Below are 12593 nucleotides of genomic sequence, written 5' to 3' on the forward strand. Positions count from 1 at the left end.
ATACAAAAGGCACAATGCCGACTTAAGTACAAGAGGACAGACACTCAAACTTTCTTTGCTTTAAACGTCTCCTGTGAGTCCAAATTTAGATTCCGATGCTTCACTTCAGGTTTCCTGTATGCCTTGGACCTTCCTATTGACGATGAAACACATAAATTGCATCCGAATTTAATACAGAAGGCACAATGTCGACTTATGTACAAGAGGAGTGACACTCTAACTTTCTATGATTTGAATTGTTCCTGTGAGTCCAGTTTTAGATTCCGATGCTTCACTTCAGGTTTACTGTGTACCTTTGACTTTCTTATTGACGATGAATTACAGAAATTGTATCCGAATTTAATACAAAAGGCACAATGCCGACTTAAGTAGAAGAGGACTGACACTATAACATTCTATGATTTGAACCTCTCCTGTGAGTTGAGTTTTAGATTCAGAAGATTCACTTCAGGTTTACTGTATACCTTGGACCTTCTTATTGATGATCAAACACAGAAATTGCATCCGAATATAATACAAAAGCCACAATGCCGCCTTAAGTACAAGCGGTCTAACACTCTAACTTTCAATGATTTGAACCTCTCCTGTGAGTCCAGTTTTAGATTCCGATGCTTCACTTCAGGTTTACTGTATACCTTGGACCTTCTTATTGACGATGAAACACAGAAATTGCATCCGAATTTAATACAAAAGGCACATTGCCGACTTAAGTACAAGAGGCCTGACACTCTAACTTTGTATGATTGGAACCTCTCCTTTGAGTCCAGTTTTAGATTCCGATGATTCACTTTGGGTTTACTGTACCCCTTGGACCTTCTTATTGACGATGAAACACAGAAATAGCATCCGAATTTAATACAAAAGGCTTAATGCCGACATAAGATCAAGAGGACTGACACTCTATCTATCTACCTATGATTTGAACCTCTCCTGTGAGTCCAGTTTTAGATTCCGATGCTTCTCTTCAGGTTTACTGTATACCTTGGACCTTCTTATTGACGATGATACACAGGAATTGCATCCGAATTTCATACAAAGGGCACAATTCCGACTTAAGTACAATAGGACTGACACTCAAAGTTTCTGTTATTTGAACCTCTTCTGTGAATCCAGTTGTAGATTCCGATGCTCACTTCAGGTTTACTGTATCCCTTGGACCATCTTATTGACGATGAAACACAGAAATTGCATCCGAATTTAATACAAAAGTCCCAATGCCGACTTAAGTACAAGAGGACTGACACACTAACTTTCTATGATTGGAACCTCTACTGTGAGTCCTGTTTTAGAGTCCGATGCTTCACTTCAGGTTTACTGTATACCTTGGCCCTTCTTATTACCGATGAAACACAGAAATTGTATCCGAATTTAATACAAAAGGCACAATGCCGACTTAAGTACAAGAGGACAGACACTTTAACTTTCTTTGATTAAAACTTCTCCTGTGAGTCCAATTTTAGATTCCGATGCTTCACTTCAGGTTTACTGTATCCCTTGGACCTTCTTATTGACGATGAAACACAGAAATTGCATCCGAATTTAAAACAAAAGGCACAATGTTTACTTAAGTACAAGAGGGGTGACACTCAAACTTTCTGTGATTTTAACCGCTCCTGTGGGTCCAGTTTCAGATTCCGATGCTTCACTTAAGGTTTACTGTATACCTTTGACCTTCTTGTTGACGATGAAACACAGAAATTGCATCCGAATTTAATACAAAAGGCACAATGCCGACTTAAGTACAAGAGGACTGAAACTCTAACTTTCTATGATGTGAACCACTCCTGTGAGTCCAGTTTTAGATTCCGATCCTTCTCTTCAGTTTTACTGTATACCTTTGGACCTTCTGATAGACGATGAAACATAGAAATTGCATCCGAATTTAATACAAAAGGCACAATGCCGACTTAAGTACAAGACGACTGACACTCTAACTTTCTTCGATTCAAACTTTTTCTCTGAGTCCGGTTTTAGATTCCGATGCTTCACGTCAGGTTTACTGTATCCCTTGGACCTTCTTATTGACGATGAAGCACAGAAATAGCATCCGAATTTAATATAAAAGGCACAATGCCGACTTTAGTACAAGAGGACTGACACTCTAACTTTCTATGATTGGAACCTCTCCTGTGAGTCCAGTTATAGATTCCGGTGCCTCACTTCAGGTTTATTATATACCTTGGACCTTCTTATTGACGATGAAACACAGAAATTGCATCCGAATTTAATACAAAAGTCACAATGCCGACTTAAGTACAAGAGGACTGACACTATAACTATCTATGATTTGAACCTCTCCTGTGAGTCCAGTTTTAGATTCCGATGCTTCACTTCAGGTTTACTGTATACCTTGGACCTTCGTATTGACGATGAAACACAGAAATTGCATCCGAAATTAATACAAAAAGCACAATGCCGACGTAAGTAGAAGAGGACTGACCCCATAACTTTCTATGATTTGAACCTCTCCTGTGAGTCCAGTTTTCGATTCCGATGCTTCACTTTTGGTTTACTGTATACCTTGGACCTTCTTATTGACGATGAAAAACAGATATTGCATCCGAATTTATTACAAAAGGCACAAGGCAGACTTAAGTACAAGAGGACGGACACTATAACTTTCTATGAATTGAACCTCTCCTGTGAGTCCAGTTTTAGATTCCGATGCTTCACATCAGGTTTACTGTATACCTTGGACCTTCTTATTGACGACGAAACACCGAAATTGCATCCGAATTTAATACAAAAGGCACAATGCCGACTTAAGTACAAGAGGACAGACACACAAACTTTCTTTGATTTAAACGTCTCCTGTGAGTCCAAATTTAGATTCCGATGCTTCACTTCAGGTTTACTGTATACCTTGGACCTTCTTATTGACGATGAAACACAGAAATTGCATCCGAAATTAATTCAAAAAGCACAATGCCGACGTAAGTAGAAGAGGACTGACCCCTTAACTTTCTATGATTTGAACCTCTCCTGTGAGTCCAGTTTTCGATTCCGATGCCTCACTTTAGGTTTACTGTATACCTTGGACCTTCTTATTGACGATGATAAACAGAAATTGCATCCGAATTTATTACAAAAGGCACAAGGCAGACTTAAGTACAAGACGGCGGACACTATTACTTTCTATGAATTGAACCTCTCCTGTGAGTCCAGTTTTAGATTCCGATGCTTCACTTCAGGTTTACTGTATGCCTTGGACCTTCTTATTGACGATGAAACACATGAATTGCATCCGAATTTAATACAAAAGGCACAATGTCGACTTATGTACAAGAGGAGTTATACTCTCAATTTCTATGATTTGAATTGCTCCTGTGAGTCCAGTTTTAGATTCCGATGCTTCACTTCAGGTTTACTGTATACCTTTGACCTTCTTATTGACGATGAATTACAGAAATTGTATCCGAATTTAATACAAAAGGCACAATGCCGACTTAAGTAGGAGAGGACTGACACTATAACATTCTATGATTTGAACCTCTCCTGTGAGTTGAGTTTTAGATTCAGATGATTCACTTCAGGTTTACTGTATACCTTGGACCTTCTTATTGATGATCAAACACAGAATTTGCATCCGAATATAATACAATAGCCACAATGCCGCCTTAAGTACAAGAGGACTGAAACACTAACTTTCAATGATTTGAACCTCTCCTGTGAGTCCAGTTTTAGATTCCGATGCTTCACTTCAGGTTTACTGTATACCTTGGACCTTCTTATTGACGATGAAACACAGAAATTGCATCCGAATTTAATACAAAAGTCACAATGACGACTTAAGTACAAGAGGACAGACACTGTAACTTTCTTTGATTTAAACCTCTCCTGTGAGTCCAGTTTTAGATTCCGATGTTTCACTTCAGGTTTGCTGTATACCTTGGACGTTCTAATTGACGATGAAACACAGAAATTGCATCCGAATTTATTACGAAAGGCACAAGGCAGACTTAAGTAGAAGAGGACTGACACTTTAACTTTCTATAAATTGAAACTCTCCTGTGAGTCCAGTTTTAGATTCCGATGCTTCACTTCAGTTTTACTGTATACCTTGGACCTTCTTATTGACGATGAAACACAGAAATTGCATCCGAATTTAATACAAAAGGCACAATGCCGACTTAAGTACAAGAGGACAGACACTCTAACTTTCTTTGATGTAAACCTCTCCTGTGAGTCCAGTTTTAGATTCCGATGCTTCACTTCAGGTTTACTGTATCCCTTGGACCTTCTTATTGACGATGAAACACAGAAATTGCATCGGAATTTAATACAAAAGGCACAATGTTGACTTAAGTACAAGAGGAGTGACACTCTAACTTTCTGTGATTTTAACCGCTCCTCTGAATCCAGTTTCAGATTCCGATGCTTCACTTCAGGTTTAATGTATACCTTTGACCTTCTTGTTGACGATGAAACACAGAAATTGCATCCGAATTTAATACAAAAGGCACAATGCCGACTTAAGTACAAGACGACTGACACTCTAACTTTCTTCGATTCAAACCTCTCCTGTGAGTCCGGTTTTACATTCCGATGCTTCACTTCACGTTTACTGTATCCCTTTGACCTTCTTATTGACGATGAAGCACAGAAATAGCATCCGAATTTAATACAAAAGGCACAATGCCGACATAAGTACAAGAGGACCGACACTCTAACTTTCTGTGATTGGAACCTCTCCTGTGAGTCCAGGTATAGATTCCGGTGCCTCACTTCAAGTTTACTATATACCTTGGACCTTCTTAATGACGATGAAACACAGAAATTGCATCCGAATTTAATACAAAAGGCACAATGCCGACTTAAGTACAAGAGGACTGACACTATAACTATCTACGATTTGAACCTCTCCTGTGAGTCCAGTTTTAGATTCCGATGCTTCACTTCAGGTTTACTGTATACCTTGGACCTTCTAATTGACGATGAAACACAGAAATTGCACCCGAAATTAATACAAAAAGCACAATGCCGACGTAAGTAGAAGAGGACTGACACCTTAACTTTCTATGATTTGAACCTCTCCTGTGAGTCCAGTTTTAGATTCCGATGGTTCACTTTAGGTTTACTGTATACCTTGGACCTTCTTATTGACGATGAAACACAGAAATTGCATCCGAATTTATTGCAAAAGGCACAAGGCAGACTGAAGTACAATAGGACGGACACTATAACTTTCTATGAATTGAACCTCTCCTGTGAGTCCAGTTTCATTTTCCGATGCTACACATCAGGTTTACTGTATACCTTGGACCTTCTTATTGACGATTAAACACCGAAATTGCATCCGAATTTAATACAAAAGGCACAATGCCGACTTAAGTACAAGAGGACAGACACCCTAACTTTCGTTGATTTAAACGTCTCCTGTGAGTCCAGTTTTAGATTCCGATGCTTCACTTCAGGTTTACTGTATCCCTTGGACCTTCTTATTGACGATGAAACAGAGAAATTGCATCCGAAATTAATACAAAATGCACAATGCCGACTTAAGTACCGGACGACAGACACTCTAACTTTCTTTGATTTAAACTTCTCCTGTGAGTCCAGTTTTAGATTCTGATGCTTCACTTCAGGTTTACTGTATCCCTTGGTCCTTCCTATTGACGATGAAACACAGAAATTGCATCCGAATTTAATACAAAAGGCACAATGTCGACTTAAGTACAAGGGGAGTGACACTCTGACTTTCTATGATTTGAACTTCTCCTGTGAGTCCAGTTTTAGATTCCGATGCTTCACTTCAGGTATACTATATACCTTGGACCTTCTTATTGACGATGAAACATAGAAATTGCATCCGAATTTAATACAAAAGGCACAATGCCGACTTAAGTACAAGAGGACTGACACTATAACTTTCTATGATTTCAACCTCACCTGTGAGTTGAGTTTTAGTTTCCGATGCTTCACTTCAGGTTTACTGTATAACTTGGACCTTCTTATTGACGATGAAGCACAGAGATTGCATTCGAATTTAATACAATAGGCACAATGCCGACTTAAGTACAAGTGGACTGACACTCTAACTTTCTATGATTGGAACCTCTCCTGTGAATCCAGTTTTAAATTCCGACGCTTCACTTCGGGTTTACAGTATACCTAAGACCTTCTTATTGACGATGAAACGCAGAAATTGCATCCGAATTTAATACAAAAGGCACAAAGCCGACTTAAGTACAAGAGGACTGACACTCTAACTTTGTATGATTTGAACCTCTCCTGTGAGTCCAGTTTTAGATTCCGATGCTTCTCTTCAGGTTTACTGTATACCTTGGACCTTCTTAGTGACGATGATACACAGGAATTGCATCCGAATTTAATACAAAAGGCACAATTCCGACTTAAGTACAATAGGACTGACATTCTATCTTTCTGTTATTTGAACCTCACCTGTGAATCCTGTTGTAGATTCCGATGCTCCACTTCAGGTTTACTGTATCCCTTGGACCATCTTATTGACGATGAAACACAGAAATTGCATCTGAATTTAATACAAAGGTCCCAATGCCGACTTAAGTACAAGAGGACTGACACTCTAACTTTCTATGATTGGAACCTCTACTGTGAGTCCTGTTTTAGATTCCGATGCTTTACCTCAGGTTTACTGTATACCTTGGCCCTTCTTATTGACGATGAAACACAGATTTTGCATCCGAAATTAATACAAAAGGCACAATGCCGACTTAAGTACAAGAGGACAGACACTCTAACTTTCTTTGATTTAAACTCCTCCTGTGAGTCCAGTTTTAAATTCCGATGCTTCACTTCAGGTTTACTGTATCCCTTGGACTTTCTTATTGACGATGAAACACAGAAATTGCATCCGAATTTAATACAAAAGGCACAATGTCGACGTAAGTACAAGAGGACTGACACTCTAACTTTCTATGATTGGAACCTCTCCTGTGAGTCCAGTTATAGATTCCGATGCTTCACATCAGGTTTACTGTATACCTTGGACCTTCTTATTGACGATGAAACACAGAAATTGCAGCCGAAATTAATACAAAAAGCACAATGCCGACGTAAGTAGGAGAGGACTGACACCTTAACTTTCTATGATTTGAACCTCTCCTGTGAGTCCAGTATTAGATTCCGATGGTTCACTTTAGGTTTACTGTATACCTTGGACCTTCTTATGGACGATGAAACACAGAAATTGCATCCGAATTGATTACAAAAGGCACAAGGCAGACTGAAGTACAATAGGACGGACACTATAACTTTCTAAGAATTGAAACTCTCCTGTGAGACCAGTTTTAGATTCCGATGCTTCACATCAGGTTTACTGTATACCTTGGACATTCTTATTGACGTTGAAACACCGAAATTGCATCCGAATTTAACACAAAAGGCACAATGCCGACTTAAGTACAAGAGGACAGACACCCTAACTTTCTTTGATTTAAACGTCTCCTGTGAGTCCAGTTTTAGATTCCGATGCTTCACTTCAGGTTTACTGTATCCCTTGGACCTTCTTATTGACGATGAAACACAGAAATTGCATCCGAATTTACTACAAAAGGCACAATGTCGACTTACGTACAAGAGGAGTGACACACTATCTTTCTATGATTTGAATTGCTCCTGTGAATCCAGTTTTAGATTCCGATGCTTCACTTCAGGTTTACTATATACCTTTGATCTTCGTATTGACGATGAAACACAGAAATTGTATCCGAATTTAATACAGAAGGCACAATGCCGACTTAAGTAGAAGAGGACTGACACTATAACTTTCTATGATTTTAACCTTTCCTGTGAGTTGAGTTTTAGATTCAGATGCTTCACATCAGGTTTAATGTATACCTTGGACCTTCTTATTGATGATCAAACACAGAAATTGCATCCGAATTTAATACAAAAGGCACAATGCTGACGAAAGTAGAAGAAGACTCACACTCTAACTTTCTATTATTTGAACCTCTCCTGTGAGTCCAGTTTTAGATTCCGATGCTTCTCTTCAGGTTTACTGTATACCTTGTACCATCTTATTGACGATGAAACACAGAAATTGCATCCGAATTTAATACAAAAGTCACAATGCCGACATAAGTACAAGAGGACAGACACTCTAAATTTCTATGATGTGAACCACTCCTGTGAGTCCAGTTTTAGATTCCGATGCTTCTCTTCAAATTTACTGTATACCTTGGTTCTTCTTATTGACGATGAAACACAGGAATTGCATCCGAATTTAAGACAAAAGTCACAATGCCGACTTAAGTACAAGAGGACTGACACTCTAACTATCTATGATTGGAACGTCTCCTGTGAGTCCAGTTTTAGATTCCGATGCTTCACTTCAGGTTTACTGTATACCTTGGCCCTTCTTATTGTCGATGAAACACAGAAATCGCGTCCGAATTTAATACAAAAGGCACAATGCCGACTTAAGTACAAGAGGACAGACACTCTAACTTTCTTTGATTTAAACCTCTCCTGTGAGTCCAGTTTTAGATTGCGATGCTTCACTTCAGGTTTACTGTATCCCTTGGTCCTTCTTATTGACGACGAAACATAGAAATTGCATCCCAATTTAATACAAAGGGAATATGTCGACTTAAGTACAAGGGGAGTGACACTCTAACTTTCTATGATTTGAACTTTTCCTGTGAGTCCAGTTTTAGATTCCGATCCTTCACTTCAGGTGTACTATATACCTTAGACCTTCTTGTTGACGATGAAACACAGAAATTGCATCCGAATTAATTACAAAAGGCACAATGCCGACTTAAGTACAGGAGGACTGACACTATAACTTTCTATGATTTCAGCCTCACCTGTGAGTTGAGTTTTAGATTCCGATGATTCACTTCAGGTTTACTGTATAACTTGGACCTTCTTATTGATGATCAAACACAGAAATTGCATCCGAATTTAATACAAAAGGCACAATGCCGACTTATGTACAAGAGGACTGACACTCTCACTTTCTATGATTTGAACCTCTCCTGTGAGTCCAGTTTTAGATTCCGATGCTTCACTTCAGGTTTACTGTATCCCTTGGACCTTCTTATTGACGATGAAGCACAGAAATTGCATTCGAATTTAATACAAAAGGCACAATGCCGACTTAAGTACAAGAGGACAGACACTGTAACTTTCTTTGATTTAATCCTCTCCTGTGAGTCCAGTTTTAGTTTCCGATGCTCCACTTCAGGTTTACTGTATACCTTTGACCTTCTTGTTGACGATGAAACACAGAAATTGCATCCGAATTTAATACAAAAGGCACAATGCCGACTTAAGTACAAGACGACTGACACTCTAACTTTCTGCGATACAAACTTTTCTTGTGAGTCCGGTTTTAGATTCCGAAGCTTCACTTCAGGTTTACTGTATGCCTTGGACCTTCTTATTGACGATGAAACACAGAAATTGCATCCGAATTTATTACAAAAGGCACAAGGCAGACTTAAGTACAAGAGGACGGACACTATAACTTTCTATGAATTGAACCTCTCCTGTGAGTCAAGTTTTAGATTCCGATGCTTCACATCAGGTTTACTGTATACCTTGGACCTTCTTATTGACGATGAAACACATAAATTGGATCCGAATTTAATACAAAAGGCACAATGTCGACTTCAGTACAAGAGGAGTGACACTCTGACTTTCTATGACTTGAATTGCTCCTGTGAGTCCAGTTTTAGTTTCCGATGCTTCACTTCAGGTTTACTGTATACCTTTGACCTTCTTATTGACGATGAAACACAGAAATTGTATCCGAATTTAATACAAAAGGCACAATGCCGACTTAAGTAGAAGATGACTGACACTATAACATTCTATGATATGAACCTCTCCTGTGAGTTGAGTTTTAGATTCAGAAGATTCACTTCAGGTTTAATGTATACCTTGGACCATCTTATTGACGATGAAACACAGAAATTGCATCCGAATTTAATACAAAAGGCACAATGCCGACATAAGTACAAGAGGACAGACATTCTAACTTTCTTTGATTTAAACCTCTCCTGTGAGTCCAGTTTTAGATTCCGATGCTTCACTTCAGGTTTGCTGTATACCTTGGACGTTCTAATTGACGATGAAACACAGAAATTGCATCCGAATTCATTACAAAAGGCACAAGGCAGACTTAAGTAGAAGAGGACTGACACTATAACTTTCTATAAATTGAAACTCTATTGTGAGTCCAGTTTTAGATTCCGCTGCTTCACTTCAGGTTTACTGTATACCTTTGACCTTCTTGTTGACGATGAAACACAGAAATTGCATCCGAATTTAATACAAAAGGCACAATGCCGACTTAAGTACAAGACGACTGACACTCTAACTTTCTTCGATTCAAACTTCTCCTGTGAGTCCGGTTTTAGATTCCGAAGCTTCACTTCAGGTTTACTGTATACCTTGGACCTTCTTATTGACGATGAAACACAGAAATTGCATCCGAACCTATTACAAAAGGCACAAGGCAGACTTACGTACAAGAGGACGGACACTATAACTTTCTATGAATTGAACCTCTCCTGTGAGTCCAGTTTTAGATTCCGATGCTTCACATCAGGTTTACTGTATACCTTGGACCTTCTTATTGACAATGAAACACATAAATTGGATCCGAATTTAATACAAAAGGCACAATGTCGACTTAAGTACAAGAGGAGTGACACTCTAACTTTCTATGATTTGAATTGCTCCTGTGAGTCCAGTTTTAGTTTCCGATGCTTCACTTCAGGTTTACTGTATACCTTTGACCTTCTTATTGACGATGAAACACAGAAATTGTATCCGAATTTAATACAAAAGGCACAATGCCGACTTAAGTAGAAGATGACTGACACTATAACATTCTATGATTTGAACCTCTCCTGTGAGTTGAGTTTTAGATTCAGAAGATTCACTTCAGGTTTAATGTATACCTTGGACCATCTTATTGACGATGAAACAAAGAAATTGCATCCGAATTTAATACAAAAGGCAAAGTGCCGACATAAGTACAAGAGGACAGACACTCTAACTTTCTTTGATTTAAACCTCTCCTGTGAGTCCAGTTTTAGATTCCGATGCTTCACTTCAGGTTTGCTGTATACCTTGGACGTTCTAATTGACGATGAAACACAGAAATTGCATCCGAATTCATTACAAAAGGCACAAGGCAGACTTAAGTAGAAGAGGACTGACACTATAACTTTCTATAAATTGAAACTCTCCTGTGAGTCCAGTTTTAGATTCCGCTGCTTCACTTCAGGTTTACTGTATACCTTTGACCTTCTTGATGACGATGAAACACAGAAATTGCATCCGAATTTAATACAAAAAGCACAATGCCGACTTAAGTACAAGACGACTGACACTCTTATTTTCTTCGATTCAAACATCTCCTGTGAGTCCGGTTTTACATTCCGATGCTTCGCTTTACGTTTACTGTATCCCTTGGACCTTCTTATTGACGATGAAGCACAGAAATAGCATCCGAATTTAATACAAAAGGCACAATGCCGACATAAGTACAAGAGGACAGACACTCTAATTTTCTATGATTGGAACCTCTCCTGTGAGTCCAGTTATAGATTCCGGTGCCTCACTTCAGGTTTACTATATAGCTTGGACCTTCTTAATGATGATGAAATACAGAAATTGCATTCGAATTTAATACAAAAGGCACAATGCCGACTTAAGTACAAGAGGACAGACACCCTAACTTTCTTTGATTTAAACGTCTCCTGTGAGTCCAGTTTTAGATTCCGATGCTTCACTTCAGGTTTACTGTATCCCTTGGACCTTCTTATTGACGATGAAAGACAGAAATTGCATCCGAATTTACTACAAAAGGCACAATGTCGACTTACGTACAAGAGGAGTGACACACTATCTTTCTATGATTTGAATTGCTCCTGTGAATCCAGTTTTAGATTCCGATGCTTCACTTCAGGTTTATCATATACCTTTGACCTTCGTATTGACGATGAAACACAGAAATTGTATCCGAATTTAATACAGAAGGCACAATGCCGACTTAAGTAGAAGAGGACTGACACTATAACTTTCTATGATTTTAACCTTTCCTGTGAGTTGAGTTTTAGATTCAGATGCTTCACATCAGGTTTAATGTATACCTTGGACCTTCTTATTGATGATCAAACACAGAAATTGCATCCGAATTTAATACAAAAGGCACAATGCTGACGAAAGTAGAAGAAGACTCACACTCTAACTTTCTATTATTTGAACCTCTCCTGTGAGTCCAGTTTTAGATTCCGATGCTTCTCTTCAGGTTTACTGTATACCTTGTACCATCCTATTGACGATGAAACACAGAAATTGCATCCGAATTTAATACAAAAGTCACAATGCCGACATAAGTACAAGAGGACAGACACTCTAAATTTCTATGATGTGAACCACTAATGTGAGACCAGTTTTAGATTCCGATGCTTCTCTTCAAATTTACTGTATACCTTGGTTCTTCTTATTGACGATGAAACACAGGAATTGCATCCGAATTTAAGACAAAAGTCACAATGCCGACTTAAGTACAAGAGGACTGACACTCTAACTATCTATGATTGGAACGTCTCCTTTGAGTCCAGTTTTAGATTACGATGCTTCAGTTC

The sequence above is a fragment of the Schistocerca americana genome, chromosome 2 (genome assembly GCF_021461395.2).
Source record: "Schistocerca americana isolate TAMUIC-IGC-003095 chromosome 2, iqSchAmer2.1, whole genome shotgun sequence".
Lineage (NCBI taxonomy): Eukaryota > Metazoa > Arthropoda > Insecta > Orthoptera > Acrididae > Schistocerca > Schistocerca americana.